This window comes from Camelus bactrianus, chromosome 13 (genome assembly GCF_048773025.1).
Source record: "Camelus bactrianus isolate YW-2024 breed Bactrian camel chromosome 13, ASM4877302v1, whole genome shotgun sequence".
NCBI classification, from domain to species: Eukaryota; Metazoa; Chordata; class Mammalia; order Artiodactyla; family Camelidae; genus Camelus; species Camelus bactrianus.
This window is the reverse complement of record NC_133551.1, coordinates 36,513,136-36,532,632: the sequence shown is the minus strand read 5'-3', so window position 1 is coordinate 36,532,632 and position 19,497 is coordinate 36,513,136. Positions and strand designations below refer to the sequence as shown.

The 19,497-nt window shown below is 45.9% G+C and overlaps 1 long non-coding RNA gene across 4 annotated transcripts in view; it reads left to right on the top strand.

Moving 5' to 3' along the window:
- The window catches only part of LOC123617849 (uncharacterized), a 70,699-nt gene extending 51,413 nt beyond the window's left edge, over positions 1 to 19,286 (top strand). The window contains exons 2-4 of one of the 4 annotated variants that reach the window (XR_012511246.1): positions 7,329 to 7,552; positions 10,452 to 14,678; positions 18,173 to 19,286. This is a non-coding gene — a long non-coding RNA (uncharacterized LOC123617849). Of the gene's footprint in view, positions 1 to 7,328; positions 7,553 to 10,451; positions 15,698 to 18,172 lie in introns of those variants that run through there. The other 3 variants (XR_006726107.2, XR_006726104.2, XR_012511244.1) reach the window with 3 other exon arrangements.
- Positions 19,287 to 19,497: the final 211 nt, after the last annotated feature.

Below are 19,497 nucleotides of genomic sequence, written 5' to 3'. Positions count from 1 at the left end.
ATCAATCATATTTGCCCTGGAGGTAAATGAACTACAAAGATGAAGAGAGTGGAAAAATCCCTAAAGTAGGAGGTTCTGATACCTACTAGTGGATGGCCCAGAACAGGTCTTAAACATGCGCAGTGCCGTTGGTATCAATGAACCATGAGAAGGATCCTGCCCCACTGACCTGGCTGAGTGACTGTGAGGTCCAAAGGGTATGCACTGCATTTGTCCAGTGCTTAGAGAGCACTCTCAGGTGTGGACATCACTGGTCTCCTGGCTGTTTCCAACATCTGGTCTCCATCTTGGTCCTCACCTAACCCAGGCTCACTTGCAAGGGAAATTGGTTTCTACAGATGGTTCCAGGTGGCAAAGAATTCCCATTGGTGGGACAAGTCAGCTGGTGAGAAGCTTTTGAGCCGACAAAATTCCCTTGAGAACCCATGGGAGCTTATGCTTTTCTTTGTATGTGTCCCATTCAGCTATGCAATGGGAAACACTCAATTTCACCCTTCAGAGCCTGCTAGGAGGCTGCTTTCTTTAGGAAGCCTCCCCTGGTCCCTTTAGAGTTCAGCATTCTGTGCTCTTTCTTTGTACTCACCTCTACTGTTTTCATTTTATTCATCTCATGGTGTGGTGGAACTTGTTTACTTGGCAGTCTTCCCCACTAAACCATGAGCTCTCAAGGCCGGGAACTGGAAGTCCCCGGGGCTTACCAGGGGGCCTTGTACAGAGCATGTGTTCAGGTGAACAGAAGGACAGGTAAATAAGTAATCGAATGACTTAGCATCAGAAGAGCCTAGATGGTAGTTCACCAGCTGTACAACTTGGGCACAGCAGAACTTCCTTGGGTCTGACTGTCTTTTCAGGCAAATGGACACAAAATAATGCTTTTCTATTAGGTCAAAAGATGTAATGGATGTGGAAATGCTGTGAAACAGTAAAATTGTATAACACAAATTAATGTTTCAGCAACATGCAATGAGCAAACATTGTAAAACTGATAGTTCTAGGCAAGCTGGTGGAGAAAGAAGTGAGTCTCAAAATGGCCTCCTGAAGGTGTGTTGATGTCCTCCTTTATTTTGATGAAAATGTGAGAGTGAGAATGGTTATCACTGATTCATCTAGCAGGAAACATTTAGTCTTCCAGTCTTGTACTTGAAGGCATTTGCAATGTTGACACCAAGGTCGACGCCATCCCAAGATGGGACGTTCACCCAGCACCAGTACACCCTGTGCAGTCGCACAACTTTGTTTGCTGTAACGCTATACTGCTGCCATCTTAAAGTCTTTGTAATTTTGAACAAGGAGGCCCACATTTTCATTTTGCGCTGGTTCCCACAAAAGTAGCAAATTCTGTACATACTTGGCTGGAGGCAGCTACCTCCCTCTTTGGACTAGGCTGATAGCGATGATGCTTTTTTATTTATTGAGCAGAATTCTCCCTCCCTGGTGCCCATTTATTCTAATTTGATCCTTGAAGCCTAAACTGGGAGAAAAAGTCCTCTTTCAGCCAACAATCCTAGTGATTTTAAGACAGCTATGGTTCTCCTAACCCACATCCTCTCTTCCCTTCCCCCTCCCATTGATCTGTGATAGCATTGTTATTATACAATCTATTTGAATGTAAACAGGACTTATTTCTCATGTTTATTATATTCCATTTGTATGCCTATGTTTTCTGTACTGGTATTATACTATTTTATTAATTATAGTCTTTTAATATGTTTTAAAATGTATCTAGAGTAGTTCTTCACTATTATTATTGTCCAAATCATCTTTGTGTTTCTCCTTGCTTTATTCATCAAGAGGAACTTTAGAATTATTGCACTCCTGGGATAAACCCTACTTAGCACAGTGGATTTTTTTTTTTTAATGCACTATTGAATTCAGCCCACTACCACCTTATTTAGAAATTTCACAGATATATTAATATGCGAGGTTGAACTGTAATTACTCATTTTGATATTATCTTTCACATTTTAGTATAAGGATTTATGACAGCTTTATAAAATAAGAGATAACTTTTCATATTTTCCTATGTTCTGGGAACTTCAGATAGCATGACAATCTCTTAAAGTCTAAAAGAATTTGCCACGTAAAGCTTGGAGGCTCTGAGGACAGACTGTGAGGCTGAGGGAGAGGGCGAGCCTGAAGATAGTTTTCTTGACATGTTCCTTGGTTATTGAGATATACACACACACACGCATATATATGCAGCATATATATGGATTTCTTTACAAGTCAAGTCACTATATACACTATATACTCTATTTCTGCTTTCAAATTAATTAATTCTAGTCTTTATAGTTTTTTTCTGTTTCCCATCACTCTTTCTCTAGTGCGGAGAGTTCATTAAGAAAATCTTTTGGTCAAAATGTTTATTCATTCCATATTCTTATTTAAAAACATTAAATGATCTAAGTAGAGCTTTAGTGATTATATAAAATCTTCAACTCCTTTGGGTTATTTTTCAGAATTGCTGTTTTTTAGTTTTAGTGAGCTTGTTACTGTTATGTTCTCATTGGGGATTGTTAATTTTATCAATAAGAAATGGTTTTTGTTTCCTTTCACCATTTCGAAGTTGCTCTGTCTAATCTTTAACTTTTACTAGTTTCTCTTCATGTTTATGCAACTTAACACTGTTGCATACTTATTATTTTAAACTTTCTGTGACAGTTTGTGTACCAGTCTGATGTATTTAAAAAATCTACTGGTTTTTGTTTTAAAATCTAACTGGAGAGTTTTTATCTTTACAAGCTTATTTCTGTTTATTCATGTATGTTTTACAGCTCCCTCACCATCCTGGTTAATAGTAGGTTTATAAGAGCTTCATGTCTTTTTAAATTTAAACTTTTGTGGAATCTCATTTTATTACCTCCAAACCTCCATCCACCCCCTTCCATTTTCAAATCTCTGCCTGTTTCCCCCAAGAAACCTGCAAATTGGAGCAGGAACAATTCAATGATATGCTCATAGAAGAGTGGTACTTCTCAGACTTCCACATCTAAGAAACTTAAAAACAAAATAGTATACTGATGGAATACCAAAGGGCCTTACAAATATAATGTACATTTGGATGCAAACAGATAGGAATAAAGTGTGTTCTGGATGATTTCTTTGTTGTAAGAAATGATTGCATTTTGATCCATATGTTTAAGGCACAACAAACATTGAGTAATATCAAATATATGGCACTCTTATAAGAAATGTACGTAGCAGAGACCGACAGTCATCCAAAAGGCGATATACATGAGTTGGCTGGAGCTGCCTGCGCGTCATACTGTCATGGGCTGTTCCAGGTTTGTGAGTCAGGAATTTCTCATGAGACCACCAGGCATTCTAATGTGGGGTGTGCTGTTTCTCCATTTCTTCTGACCAGAACTTCATGCATCACATGCTGTGTTAAAGAATACACAAACACACACACACACACACACACACACACACACATGCACACACACACCATTTCTTATGTATAAGTTAAACTACATTGTAGAAAAAAATTTCCAGGAATTAAAAAAAAATTATTTATTAATTTTTCAGGACAACAGTTACCTTATGCACTACAAGACTTCACAGAACATAACTTGGGAAAACTTGCCTGGAACAACTGGGTTACAATCGTTCCAGTAAAGATTAAACCTCACTGTGCTGATAGACTTGAAGAAGACATCATTCATCCATTCTGTCATTCGTTCATGCAGGAGATGCTCACGAAGCCCTTGCTCTGGGTCAGACATTGTGCTTACTTTCTAGAGCTGTGATGTTGAATAAGACCTACTCCCGGCCCTTGTGAAGATCTTCGTCTCTAGTGAATGGTCGTAAGAAGGTGTGATGGGTAATTGAGGGACTCACAGGGGATTAAGCAAGCTTGGAGAAGGGGTCTCACCTGGGTGGGAAGAGGGCAGGAGAGGACAGTCTTACAGAAAGCCTGAATGACTAGGAAACTGTTTCTATAGACGACAACACCAGAGCCACCACTGAAGCACGGAGAAGGAGATCCTCCAGCTGGGCATGGTCTGTGAGGTCACGCCTCACTGCACATGGACCAGAAGGCATGTGGGCTCAATGTTAGAGTGAGCATCACCCCCATCTCTGACGAACATCAGTGTCCCAGACTAACACTCGTGGAGAGGTTTCAAGAATTCGGGGTGTGGTGGGCCCCAGGGGCCTCAGGCAGATGGTGATATCTGGCATTCATGATTTCTATTCATTAAACTTCAAATCCAGTTGAAAAGGGCTGTCCAGTGGGTGGTATGGTGCTATTCAATGGGAGTATATTTTCTGAGATACTGGGTGGGGCTTGACCCAAGTAAGGTGGAGAATCTCAGCTGCCTGAGATCCTTAATACCAAGGCGAGCTGACTTTTCTAAGCCCTACGGATTGAATACTAGTAGTTCTTAAGCTCATAAAAATAGCCTAATGATTCTGTCCGCACAATTCCAAGCCCTTTAAAAAGAAATTCACTTTGTGAACTTAGACAGTTCAGCTCCCTTGGGCATCAGTTTTATTGTCAATAATTTGAGATTTATGAACAGGATCAGGGATGACAAATATGTGCCTGGGTGTGTTATGATTCTCCACTCACACACCCAGGACAGACGTCCTTAGCTGATCGCTGCGTGCCTTCTGGCTGAATCCAAACATGGCCTCAGACTCCTTCTCAACTCTGCTCTATACAGTCACCGCCAGCTAAAATCTCTCATATTTTCCCTGACTTCTGATGTTACTTTTGGCTTTAACACTTCGATTTAAAAGAAAAGATAGAAAAATAGTCAGTGCATGCAGTTTGTATGTGAACAAAGAAAAGTCAAACCATCATGACATGTTGAAGTCTTGAACGTAAGAAGGATTTAAGTTTCTGTACATTCTGCATGCATAAGGAACAATAGATATTTGTCTATTTGTTTGCTTAAAATTGCATTGTACAACTGTGGGACATTTTAGAACCCCCGGCCCCCAGTGTGTGCCTGGTGTTTCCCGAGAGTGTCACATTCTTGAAATCTACATGTTTCGAGGTTGTGGGGTTGCTTGTCATTTAAAGAAAGGTTGTGGTGATTCTGTTTGCAAACAGACAGCTCCTCTGCGTTTCAGGGAAGCTCCTTGTGATTTTTCTGTGGTGTTTCTGAGGTTTATTTTTTTTTAAATGGCGCATACTGAGTATTAGCTGAATGAAGTTGGTTCCTCACTGAGAACAGAAATCTTTGGGTTCTCACCTTTTGATTTTCGAAAATAATCTAAAAAAGTTTTTAACCCAGAAATATCAACTGTTGGTAATGGTGTTGGAGGCCTGGCAAACTGGCATTTGTGTCTGAGGGCTCAGAACCTCCCTTCTCTGTAGAGACTGAGTTGCTCTCTGTCCTGCACAGTAATCCAAGGCCAGAACATTCCCCGAGTCACGGCAACTCCACTCAGCCAGGAAAACTGGATTGGACCAGCCCCAGTGCAGGAAACACCTGGCCCACCTGAGCCTTCTTGAAATCACACACTAAGTTTTCCTTAAAGAATTATTTCCAGGTTTCCAAAAGAATCCCAAAGGTGAGGGAAATCCGGAAAAAGAAAAAAAAAGAAGAAGAAAGAGTCCTTGTCTTCCATCCTTTGGCACCATACTACCCTTCTGACATCAACACTCTTCTCCTAGAGCCTGACTTACTCCAACTCTCAATGGGTGACACAGCTCTGTCCACAGGAAACCTAAAATCCACTCAGGGAAATTCATCCCTGTTAGGGGAAATTACAGTCATTTGTTTCTTCACTCAACATGTGTCTACTGAAGACCGCCTACGTTCCGGGCATGGAGAAAGGTATAGATGACTGAGTCGCACTCTGCTGTCCAGATCAGCCTAGGAGAGACAAGCAAACAAGCATGTGGGTGCCAGGTCACAGAGGCTTGGAGTCCAATGGGAGCACGGGGGATCGGGGGCAGCCTCAGACAGGGCAAGATTCCTGGGGAGATGCTGACTGTCTGAGGTTGCTGGACTTGCAGGAGCCAGCTGCAGTGAGGACAGAGAAATTAAAATGCAGGTAGAGACTACCAGCCTCCAGACTGGCCTCTAGTCTTAAGAAACTTGCCGTCTTCTAGCGGTAGGGCTAGACTTCATTGTTCAGTTCAGATGGGTCAGAAACTTTTATGGAGCTCCTGTGAGGCACAGTCCTAGGGTGAAACTGGTAGATGATAACACGAAACAGAGTCTGATTAGATGTCCATTCCTGAGGTAACATTATATTCTAAATGGAGGGAAAAGGACCCTGTGGGGTTGGACATTTTTTCACCCCGAAGATGCAGGTCACTCATCCGCTCAGAAGAGCTAGCCAAGGCCGTATGGCTTATGGGGGGACCATCCCATGATGAAATTCACACCCAGCTCAGATCACCACTTTTAGGGCAGCACTCCTGCATTGAGTTCATCTCTCCCACCTGTAGCCGGTTCTATGGTTCCAGGAGTCGCACTGTATGAAAGGTACTTATTCCAGCGTCTGCTTCTCCAGCAGTGAGTTCCTTGTCCCTCCTGGCACCTAGTGAGAGACCAGGGCAAGTGTAACAAGCAGGGACAAGTCAGTAAGTGCAAAGCGTTTTATGAACACAGGCCAATCCTAATTTGTATACATTACAAAGTTCAGACTTCCTCCTTGATGAAAACAACCACCATAATCATAAAAGCCAATAGCAGCAACAAAAGCATTGCCAACAACAAGGAATGACACAGTAATTCAATTCCTATTGAGCTGGGTGAGCCTTTTGAAGGCACTTTTTGGAGAATTGTGTCAAGTCGGTCCCTGGATTCCTGCATCAAGCACCTGGCATCTGGAGAGGGCCAAACAGCACTGGATGTCAACTGAACCAGGAGTATGGAAATCAGGGGCACAAGGATACAAACTCTGGAGGTGCTTAACAGATTCGATAAGCAGACATTTACTGAGCATTTGCTGTGAGCTACAGGATACTACCTTTTTAAACCTTTAGAGGGTTTAAAAAGCAGCATATGTTTTGGTCTGCAAGGAGCTCATCATTTGTCAAGGGAGCTAGCACTTAACCGGGGGCCTCTGTGGGTATCAGACACTCTGAGGTTGCATTTCTACGTCTGTTTGCTCTTTTAAGGAGCCTAACAACCTATGTAAGAGAAGGTGGTGATGGAAGGTGAGCTCCCAGGGTATATGCAGGGCCAAAGACCTTTACTTTTGGGGGGGGGGGTAGGTAACTAGATTTATTTATTTATTTATTTATTTAATGGAGGCACTGGGGATTGAACCCAGGCCCTCATGCATGCTAAGCATGTGCTCTACCTCTGAGGCATACCCTTCACCCCAGGACCTTTATTTTTGACTTTTGCTTTTTCCCCAAGGTGCTGAGGAAGGGTCCCGATGCACCAGCAGTAGGAGCTGGGCGTGACTGCAGACGGAGCCTGAGAGAGGCGAAGGGCCGACAGAGCCTTGGGCTTCTACAGACATCATCTCACTTCATGCTCCCGGAATTCCCATCGCAGAGGTGAAGGCACGGAACCTCCCTGAGACTGGGAGACTCACCCAGAGTCACTTTACTTCAAAAACGATACAATGCTCATCAAAGGTTAGTCTTTGTTCAGTCCTCCGTCTCCCATCCTGATAGAGATACGGCTCCCACTCCTCTCTCTGGGGAGAGCCAGGCCCTTGGTCTCTACGGCCCCACCTGTTCAGGCTGCAGCAGTGACCACACTGGGCGCTCAGCATCTCTGGGGTTCTGCTCAACCCTCAGCTGCACGGCTTTGAAAAAGTCACTCAACATTGTGGCTTGGAGAGGCTTCCTTATAAAACAGGAGTGATGAAGCCTGGATTCAGATCTTGGCTCTGTCTCCTGCTACCTTTGTTTCCTTGGATTTCAATTTCCTTGTCGGTGAAATTTGATGAAATCATATCGGGTGGGTGGTTTGAGCAAAGGTGTATGACAGTACTCTGCCCACATCCTGGGACGTAGTTGGCACTCCTTAACTGTGCACATCTCCCCTGTTTCAGGCTACCTGGCTCTCAGAGAACTCAGCAGAACTTACAGGAAACATTTGAACTAAGGGTGTCTCTGTTTTCCCCTCCCTCTCATTCTGTCCCTCCCCTAACCTCTCCACTCCGAATGTCTTTGTTTCTTATCTCCACTGTAGGCACTGGCGTTGGTGGGGCAGGGGAGCGAGCAAGGCCATAAAGAGAAGTCTTGAGGCCCCTGGGAGGCCGGGGGTGGGGGTAGGGAAGGGGGGGTGGGTGGGGGAAGGTCTCATTCTATTTGTACAGGTGCATTGTAAGGCTGCCTGTGGTGTGAACATTTTCCACTTCATTACTCCTGGCCCAGGCCCAGCCCTGTCTGCTCCCCTGGCCCCTGTCTTGGTTCAATTTCAGCGGTTCCTGGTCTTTGGAAGGCAGCAGCCACAGAAAGGAAAACAAATGAGGTCGCCGTAAACATTTCTACACGTTACCTGAGCAGGGCAGCTGGGGGCCTGTGTTGGAGCAGGAGGGGGGCCGGCTTGGCTGGGGCCACGAGTACCCCCCATCAAAGCACCTCAGTCCCCAAGGGCTTCTGTCTGTGGAGCCCAGTCTTTCTAAATGGAGTTGGCTGTGGTTTAATGTGAGAGTTATGGGCCATACAGATACCCAAAGGCCCGGGACGCAGTCGGTGCAGTTGCTAAGAGATGATTGAAGTACAGCCGACATTTCCTGAGCTCTTGCTATGTGCGAGATGCTGTCCTAAGCACTTTAGATGAATTTTAGGGTGAGGTATACCCTGCTATTACTTTAATTTTGCAGACGAGGAGACTGAGGCATGTAGTATAATTCTTAAGTAGCAGAGACAGATTTTGTCCCCGGCAGTCTGACCTCAGAATCTGCATGTTCACGTGCTGTGCTGTGACACCTCCTGCCACATCCCAGTCTACGTCTGTACACATTGTGACGATGAGACACCTTGAAGTACCTCATCAATTACACAGTTAGGGAATGATATAACTTGAACCCTTGGACTTCCAGGATTGAGTTGGACCATAGCCAATATAAAACCCGATGACCCTTAGCTGCTGAGATTCTCCGCAGACATTATCCATGCTCTGCTTACAAACCTCCACTGATGGGAAGCTCACTACTGCATGAAGCCTCCCATTCCATTCCGTGACTGTTTAACTCAATGGTAGTGCTGATGACTGTGTTGGTTATCTATAAAAGAGATCATTCATGTGACCGTGCCTAATGGAGTGCCTAGAACACTCTGGACACTCAATAAATCTTTATTCCTTTCCTCCTTTCTCCTTCGTCTTTCACAAGCACAAAAGAAAAGAAATCTCTTGCTAACTGTATATTTATAAAATAATACAAAGCACATGCTTCTTGTGAAAGGTGAGAGGTTTAGTAATGCAGGAAGATCCAATTCTCATTTGTTTCCTTTTTATTTCTTCTTCTCCTTCCTTTCCCAATTAGATTGTGAATATGTACGTGCCACAAATTTCTAGTCATAGGGCTGCAGAGAGGAAAAGCGTACAGTCCCTGCCTTCGCGGTGTTCCATCTTCCGTGACCACATAAATACCCCGCAGTTAGAGCTGCGTACAAATGCTTGGGGAAGCCAGCAGGAAGAGCAGTGGCTAACCCACTGTGTTCAAGGCAGGGTCTCCAAGACCCCTGGGGCAATATTTTTTTCACCTCCTGGTAAGCCTATTCTATGCAATTGAAAAAAATTTGCATTTGAAAGCAGTTTAACAGTATCCCCAAAGGGGATAATGAGGGGTGTGTGTGTGTCATTAAAGTAGAAGACATACCGGGGATTAAAGCTGGTCCATCCCTCTCATCTACTCGAGGGCACTCTAGAACAATGTTGGCACCTAGTAGCTGCTCAAGAAATATTTTTGGAAAGAAGTTGGGAAATGAACATTCGAATCCCAGCTCTGCCTAATTCCCTCTGCGACCTGGGCACATCACTTCCCTTCCTGCTTTGGCACCTCCAATCTGGAGTGAAGACATCTTGCCCTTCCAAGTTCAGCAGATAGGAAAATTCAATGAGAGCTGGATGGTGAACGCATGTTGTAATGAAGACACGAGGCATAAAAATTAACGAAAGAGCAGTCCCCCACGCCACCCGCCAGTTATGTCCAGTCTGGTAAGGTATCTTGGATACGAGAAGCACGTTACGAAAGTACATGGGGTCTTGTTCATCTTTCAGGGCTTTGTTTGGAGTAGCCAGGATGAAGAAGGAAGGGAAATGAACTTTTATAGGATGACTGGTCCCCACTGGGAGCCAGGTAGTGGGCACGTGGTACGAGCCAACCTACTATTTAAGTAAAGCTCTGCCTGGTAGGCTATGTGAGCTCCCTGAGGCCATCATGTGTTTTTTCTTTAATTAAAAAAAATTTTTTTTATTGAAGTATAGTCAGTTTACAATGTTGTGTCAATTTCTGGTGTACAGCATGCTTCTGTCACACATAGACATATAATTTGTTTTCTTTCTTTTTTTTCATCATAGGTTACTATGCCATGTATTTTTAACGTTGTAATTCCAGCATCTAGTTCAGGAGAGGCATCGAAGATTTAGTGGATTGGGATTTTTTTTTTCTTTTTTGCTAAGGAAAGGGCTTGGCGACTATAAGTGACTTGCCCAAGGGCACACAGGTGAGTGGTATGGCTGTCCTGCTCCAGAACCAGAGTCAGTACACCCTGCTCAAAGCTCTGCAGACAACACCAGGCGGCTTGATTTGCTGTAAGCCTCTTAAAACCCATCCTGAGCAATTGGTACAGCCTTCGCACACCCCAGTATTGTTAGAGCAGGCAGGAAGCTGGGTGCCGCCCGCACAATAGCTTCTCTTTCATGCCCTCTGAAAGGAGCCCAGAACACTCCAGTCAGACAGCGAGGGAAGGGTGCAGGAGGAAGCCTTCTCTCAGTCAGGCCAGGCCTTGCAGCGCCTCCCCTGTTTCGATGCGCAGTTTCAAGGTTTCACTTTGGCCAACGCGGTTGCTGTGGGGACGCAGCAACAAATATTGGGAGGCTGGTAACCCCTCCCCCAGCCCTCCCCCCAATCAAGCCTAGTAAAGAATGTTTGGGGCGAAGCCCCAGCCCATCAGGCTGCTGTATGCAGCTCAATGCAGCCTTTGTGACCGGCCTCCTGGCCTGCCACCAGGCTCCAAAGAGATGATTGGACTCAGATCTTTCTCAATTGTGTTTGTGTTTCAGTTGTCCACAAGGAGGGGGCGGGGGGACGCTCTACATAACTCTAAGGAAATCATACAGCCTGTGGCTGATTGTCAAGACAAAAATGATGCCAAGTCTTGCTTTGCAAATGGCATTCAGGAGAGCCTCGCAGGAACAAGGCAAGTCAGCTCTCCCTGAGAGTGGGACGTGGGACGTGCGGGGAGCTCCCTGCTCTCCCCGGGTCCTCACCCTGCACAGCCAGAGACGCCTGTGCAGTCGCTCCCAGCTCGCAGATGAGGAAGTCCATGCTCACAGACGGACCACGAGCTGCCTCAGGTCATCACGCTAGGTAGTGAGGCTGCTGAGGCTGACATGTCCCATCATTGTGAAGTTTATTAGTATTTCGGTAAAATGTCCTAGATTTCTGTTGCCATGGCGGGCGACTTTTCAGAGCCTCTCACCTCGTGCAGAGCCGAGTCAGTCTTGAAAGAAAACGAATACAGTGAACCAGAGAAATTAAGCCTCAGCTGGGAGTTAATTTTCTTGGTTCACGGGAACTTGGTATGCTTTCTTATCACTGCAGGCCAGGCGTTTGCGTGATCTTTCCAGAATGTGCCAGCCCGCGGATTACCATCTGGCTCCAGTTCTGTTTTGGGGGCAAGGAGGTGGGGAAGGAAACTTGACTTAACAGCAGGTGTTACTTTGAGGGCTAGAAAGCTACCATTGTCTCCTCTGCAATAAATGGCCTGGTTTTCACCTGCCAGCAAGGCGCAAATTCAGCCCCCATTAAAGTACCAAGTCATTACTTCATTAATTTAGTAAGTCTTTATTAAATGCCTACTGAGGGTCAGGCACTGGGCTGGGTACGGGGGACAGAGAAATGAATAATGTTTGTTTAACAAGGATTGATTGAATGTCTGCTCTGTGCTAGGTGCGGTGTTAGGCCCTGGGGACCCTACTCTTTTTGTCTCCTCAGGGAGCTGTTCGTGGATAAGGCGAGTAAACAGCCACTGGACGCGGGAAAGATGACTTGTTCACCTGTCAGTACAGGATGCGAGGGGAAGGACCAGAAAGGGCAGGTAAGTGAGCCTCTGTCTGTACTGCCCACCTCAGGAGCCTGCAGCCCCTTGAAATATGCCTGGTCTGAATTGAAATGATGTGTAAATATAAAACACACACTGGATTTTTAAAGCCTTCGTGTGAAAACAGAATGTAAAATATCTCATGAGTAACTTAAATTGATTACATGTTACCACGATAATACTGTGGAATTATTGGGTTCCATAAAATCCACTATTAAAATTAATTTCTCATGTTTCTCATGATGTTGTTTGAGCCGCCTGGCCACCCTCTGAAGTAAATGTTATTTTATTCTCATCTCCATGTAACTGATTCGGGCTTACAGCGGTCAAATGATTTGCCCAAGGTCATACAGCTTAGGGAGAGTAATTGACTTGCCCAGGAACGCACAACTGGACCCTCCCTCAGAGAAGGACTGTTGATCATTGGGTTTAGAAGTTGGTCTTTGATGAACAGGTGATTGTCCTCCCTCGGTGTGTATTAGCCTCCTCTGTAGAGGGCCCAAGGGTGTTTCTGAAGGATGACACATTTCCAATCATTAAGCAGCTTTAGCGAGAAGGGCAGAGACATTGTGAAAGAAAAACACTCAGACCTGTTTCAGGGGACAGCTGGTGGTCCCCACAGAGCTGCTCTCCCCTTTTCTCCTCAACAACAGAGCCCCTGGGTTTTAGCTGGGCGTGTGGCTGCTGGAAATCAAGGCGGTATTATCTGGCCTTCATTACAGCTGAGTGTTGCTGTGGAACTAAGTTCGGGTCCATGGGTTGTAAGCGGCGGAAGTGGTGTGTGAGACTTCTGGGGAGTGCTCTTAACTGCAGGACACATGCCCTCTATCCTGCTCGCCCTCTGTCTGGTTGGAAGGAGCAGCCACGCTGGGCCAGAGGATGGAAACCATGCGTGAAGGATGGCAGAGCAACAAGACGGAAGGAGCCTGGGTCTTAGCACCGTGGAGAGCTATCATCTCCCTCTAGGCTTCTTTTCTGAGTGAAAGAATTAAACCTCATGATTACTGTGAGTTTTCTGTCCAAAGCAGCTGCCCATAATCCTAACATCCCTGGAGTCAGAGAAGCCCAAGTCTAAATTCTTCTCGGGATGTGGGATTTTCAAAGATTTGTGTGGGTCTATATTTCAAACACACTAATTTCGTTTTTTATAAAGAAATACATTCAAATGATTAAAAAATAATTCAAACACAAATTTTAGATGATGAAAAATTATTAGCCTCTCTTTGCCTCTGTTTCTTGCTCTGTAAAATGGGACTAACAATACTTAAATGAATGTGTGTGTGTGTTGGAATAGCCATTAGCACAGGGCTACAAACAGTAAGTGCTCAATAACTCTTGCTTTCTGTCCTACATCCCAGTATGTGTCAGACACTACACCACCCAGAGAGCTAAAGGTGCACAAGAAAGAGTCCCTTGTCTTCTGGAAGATCACAGTAGAATTGAGTAGATAAGCTCTGTAGGAAAACACAACATCCAACACGATGAGTGCCCCAAAGAGGTGCAAAGAATTTGTTGGATAAGAACCAAAGTCACGGAGTGACTTTGGAGTCAAGCAGACTGATGTTGGAACTCTCACGAGGTGTGTGAGTGTGGACAGTTTAGCTCTCCTTTCTGAGTCTCAGTTTCCACGTCTATGAGAGAGGAATAATAGTATTCATGACCATGTAAGATTGTTGGAAGTATCAAATTAAAGGAAGCATGTTAAAGTACTCATCACTAAGCCTTGACAAAATAAATGATCAATAAACATAATTAGGATTATCATTTGGGGTTGAGGAGATCAGGGAACGCTTCCTAAAGGAAGTGGCTTTTAAGCTCAGATCGAAGAATGAGTAAAACAATGGGGAAGACTTCAATGTGAAAGAAAGTGTATTATCCAGGGCGAGGAGAGCAAAGGGTAAAAGGCAGCTCCAAGGAATAGCGACACATATATTGGGCTAAAGTGAAGAAACCCAGGGAGGACAGACAGGAAGAAGACTGGGAAGGTAGGCTGAAGTGTAGTCAGTAGGGCCTTGCATGCTTGGCCAGGGATTTTGACTTTATTCTCTATGTACTAGGGAGCTTTTAAAGATTTTTTTAAAACATAAGCAGGACATAGTTTTCATGTGTGACAATGCATGTTACTTATTTTCTTAGAGGAAGGTCAATAAAGCAGGACTGGGATCCCAGTCAAGACAAGAGATGATGAGGGCAGAAGTCAAGGTGTTGGCACTGGGAATGGAGAGGCACAATGACAGGTTAGGTGTCGCCCTTCAGATACTCTTGTGAGAGAGGGGAGTGGACCGTGTGACGTCTCTGTATCCACCCCATCGTCACCCACCAGGAAGGATTCCCCAAGTGATATGTTTGGCTAGCCTGAGGGACCCCTGGGCACACCGGTCCAACAGGATAGCTCTGCTTTCTCTTCAAATCCCAGGTTCACCTCCACCCATGACTCAGTGTAAGAGGCTGATGGATTGACCTCAATGACCCATGGAGAAAGGTGAGTCATGTCCAGCAGAGCAGTGTCATCCAACCTGAGCCAGTGGCCTCTGTTGTGGAATCTAGAAGAAAGGTCATCAGAACAGGTCTGAAGTTGCCTGGTTCAGTCACTAATTGCCAGGCAACTGGTTGAACTCTGTACACTGTTTTTTCTGCATCTATAAAATGAATGTACCCCTCTGAGATTGGAGAAATAAAATGAGATAATAAATGCTTGCATCAATTCATTCAACCAATGTTGACCAGCACCTGCTGTGTGTCAATGTGCTGGGGAGAGAGGAATGAGTAAGACAGAGGCCCTCCCTCAAGAGGATTGACTTCTCATGGGGACATAGATAAGTAAATTAGGAGTATTAGCACAGAACTAAAGTTATAGTTTGACATTTACTAACTCACTTAAGTCATCTCATGTGAGGTCTAAACAAATTGCACCCATTTGACAGATAAGGAAACTGAGGGCCAAGCAGGAAAAGGGATTTGCCCTTCCTGGTATTCCTACATCACATTGGACATAATTCTATCACAGTTCTTAGCCTTCTCTTTTAGGGTTGGAAGTTCAAATGTTTATTGCCCCCCCACCCCCCGACCCCCGCCGAAACTTTAAACTCTCTACGTGAATCTGTTGACCACTAGCATCCAGCCCAAGCTTGGCACATAGTGGTAGAGGGCTGGCGGGCAGAGGGAGTGGTCAGGGGGACACAGCTAAAACTGATGGGGCGTTGGCCAAGTGCGGGCTTGGCTTCTTACCTTACCTTTGTTATTGGTTGATCTACTACAAAACCTTGGCGCTGTGGGTATTCACATATCCGTGCTATACGAAATGTGCCAGAGGCTGAGATGGGTTATGGGATTTGCCCAAGGTCACATTGAGAATAACCAGAGAAACTTCAACCTCAGAGATGGCCCAGGAGATCGTGTGTTGGGGCGCAGTGAAGTGGCTGGCATGTCTGGCTGTCCAAATCCAGAACCACAGCAGAGTTTCTGTAAAGCATTTGGCTGGTCCCCAGAGGCGCTTTTATCTGCTAGAGCTGGATCCTGCTCTCAGGCTTTTATTAGCATCTGTGTTCGTTTCACAGCACCCCCACAGAGTCTCGGTGAATATTTGCTGAATAAATTCTTGAATGGGAGAGCAAAGGCATGCAGAAATCATCCCAAATGCTGAACTCTCCCTTTGTGCCAATGCCCAGGGGTACAACATTTATTTCTGCTTTCTCTTTTCATCCTCTGAACATCACAATGAAGTAAGTACTATTACGCCCTCAGTTTTATAGAGCGAAATTGAGGCTTAAAAATGTTGGGACTTGGCCTGAGGTCACAAAGGTGAGAAGTGGCTTTGAGTCCAGGCCTGTCAGATTCCAAAGCCTGAACTACCAACCACACTACTTTAAAGTGAATCCATGCACGAATGGATTATGGCTCCCAGACCCTTTTGGAAGCGAGCCTCACATAGGAACATAGCAGAGCTCATCCCCTGGCCAAGGGTGTTTTCCCATCGCTTACTGATGTGACCCTGTATGAAATAGCCCTCTGTTAGCTGCTTCCCCCGCAGACTCAGAAAGCATTGCCCAGTCTCCCACTGGATCCAGCGATTTTGGGGAATTTGAAGGCCTACATTGGAGGGTATGGATTAGCCCCTATCCTGAGAGCTCCCCCAAGGTACCTGCTGAAGGAATCCCTCATGAGTCCCAGCATGATGACAACGAGAGAGACCTTAAGAAATCAGTCCAAGTAGAGGAAAGGGCAATAGACAGGAAGTCAGGACACGAGAGAGTTGTGAGTCAGCAGTGTGTGATGTCTGCCAAGAGAAAAAACGTAGACTTCGGTTGTATCACTAGGAGCATAGGAGGGTCAAAGGGTAAGGTGACACTGCACTTCCTCCTTGGTCAGACCGAAGCTGGAATATAGGGTTAAGATCTGGTTCCACATTCGGAACATGTCGCAAAGGGTGCAGAACTGGAACACAGAAGGGAATGACGTCGTCATCGTGTAAAGGCTGAAGGACTTGCATTTTTTTCCTGAGGAAGAGAAGAGATGAGGAAGTTGGGAGAGCGGGCCTGCCAGCCCCCCACTGCTATGTGCCACGCTTGGAGATGCTTTCTTTCAGAGATTTCCCTATGAAATCATGAGGCAATAGATTTCTTCTGTCTGATCCAAAGAGGGAAATAGGATTCAAGCAAGGAAATAATAGAAAGCTAGATTTGGATTCATGCTGAATGGCCTTTCTATCAGTTAAAAACATAGCCAAAGAAGGAAATAATTTTGAAGGAAAAAAAAAAGCAGTGAACTTTCTGTCTTTCCTTTGTGTGACCCTGCACACACTACCTAACTTTCCTGAGCCTCAGTCTCCCGTCTGGGAGATGCAGGTGGCGTGTGCGAGGGTCCACAGCATGCAGCCTATGGGAGCAGTGCCGTGCGGCAGTCTCACATGGCCCTGGACTGCTAGGACTTAAACCGCAGCTTAGGGTGGCCTTGTTGACTTCCTTTAACCTCTCACTGCCTCAGTGTCCTCATCTGCAAAATGGGGTTAATATGTGTAAGACACTCAGGACTGTACCTGTGGATGAACTTAGGCATCCTCATCCTCACCGTCACGCTATATGAAAGTGACTGTCACAGTATCAAGGACATAATAAGTGTTCAAAGAATGCTTCCTCTCTCTCTACCCCTCCCCTCCCCTCCCTCCAGGGAACTCTTTCTGGGTGTCTCTGGGATACCAGATTCTTCTTATCTCTAGACTTCCAGAGAATGTTTCCAAAAAGTACAGCATCTACTTACATAGATTCAAAGGCAGCTGCTGGCCTCCATCTAAATACCACTGTAGCGAAGAAGCAGAGGAAGAAGAAAAGCCAACCCCCCTTTTAGCAGTGTCCCGTTCTTAGCAGTGTGTTTTACGGATGGCAGTGTCTTCTGCCACCATTACTTCCTCCCCTTACCAGTATGTGACCTGGCAGGCAGAGAGAACACTGATGAGGACACTGAGGTCCAGAGAGGTTCTCTGACTTACTCAGGACCACTAAAACCTGAGTAGGGGAGCCGGGACATGAATCCAAAGCTTTCTGACTCAAAACCACAGCATTCACATCAAGCATACACAGCTCCTGGCCCCTGGACCTACGCATATTTCCGGCCTGGGATTTTGCATCAGGAAACATGATACAGTCACTCAGCCAAGGCCCCAAATCTTGAAACCAAATCCCCGCAGTAATGGAGAGGACCAAGGAGGAGGGATGAGCCTGGAACCTGGGCTGTCTCTGCCCAGAGTCTGAGCCGTTAAAGCTGGAGCCCTCACGTGGGCCAGCCCTCTGCTTTCAGGCGGCCAAGGTGGGCGAGACCCAGAACCAAGCAACCAACGTCAAGAGCCCAGTGTCCCCGCCAGCGCAGTCCAACAGAGCTTTCTGTGATAACCCTCTGCCTGCGCTGTCCAACAAAGGAGCCACCAGCAACGCGGGGCTCCTGAGCACTTGCGACTGAGCTGACATTATCCCTGTTTTTTAGGTCATCAGGGAGTTTGTTGGCAAGTAGCATCACTGGAACTCGAACCATCTCGTCTTCCCCAGAGCCAAGCCCTTGCTTTGCCACCACACTAGCCTCCTGTCCCACTCCCCAGGGAGGGTCTGTGGCACCCTTCTGAACCCAGACAAGTGACTGGGTCATGGCTGCCAGCGCAGAGGGGCCTCCCTTCCTGCCCAGCTCCACCTGGACCCAACTCCAGAAGCCACCTGTGTTGTTCTACTGATAACAGTGTTTGCCCTTCCAAAGCCAGGGCTATAAACGGCGGCTTTCAAAGTCACTGCGGCAGAAATGTCAACATGAGGGGAGGCCAGTCATGCTTTCTGAAGTGGAATGTCACCTCTGGGCTGCCTCAAAGGCTGCCAGAAAGATCTTCAAAGTCCAGGAGCTGGGAGTCTAGACTGGCTTCTACCGTAAATCTGCTGGGCTGCTTTGGGCATGTTGCCTACTCTCTCTGGGCCTTGTTTGTCATCAGTGTAAGGTGAGGGTTGGACTTGAAGACTTTAATGGGCACTTCTGTCCCTAAAATGTTTAATGTCCCCTGCTCTGGATCCTGGGAGGGGGGAGTTGGGGGGGGGCAACACCCGAATTCCCTGCAGAATGACTGTGAAATTCTTCATGTAACAACCTTCAGAGCAAAACCACCCCCTAAACCTGGATCTGGCTTTTTTTCAAAACCTCCAACAATGTTGCCATTGAAGCAGGAAAGCTACTCATTAATATCTTGTAAAAAGTGATTTTGTGATTTTCTTAATGTATGAAAGAAAGAAAAAAGCCCCCTGCTCCCGACGCTGGGCCCAGAGCCCCCAGAACAGAAACCACGGTCAGACCGCTAGGATGCTCCATCTCTCAGGTGTTTGGACGAATCGCCCACACTTGAGAACACAAGGCGATTTTCTTAACTTTTAAAATGTTTTCTCCTCCCCCCCGACCCTTTTCTGGGGTTTTCACCCTTGCTTGTAACTTAAACCACGAATAAAGCTTTAAGCCTCTGGCTGTGAGGAGCGGAGCAGTGGCTGCCAAGAACAGCGTGGTTCACGTGGGCTCTTTTCTGCGGCTCTGGAAAGCAGCTCTGCAGAGCAGAACATTTATTTTCTTTCTTCTCTAAAGGCAGAAGATAGAGCCTTTCGTATGGGATGGGGAAGGGGCAGATGGATATGTTGATTCGTGGCGGTTGCCGAGAGACTGGATGTTTTAGGAGAGTCAGAACCAAGCCATGGTAGCCCCCCACAATTCATGTGTTCCTTCCAGGTGAAACCCCTGAGATGGGCTTCCATTTAATTCCTTTACTCTAGAACCGGGGACATACA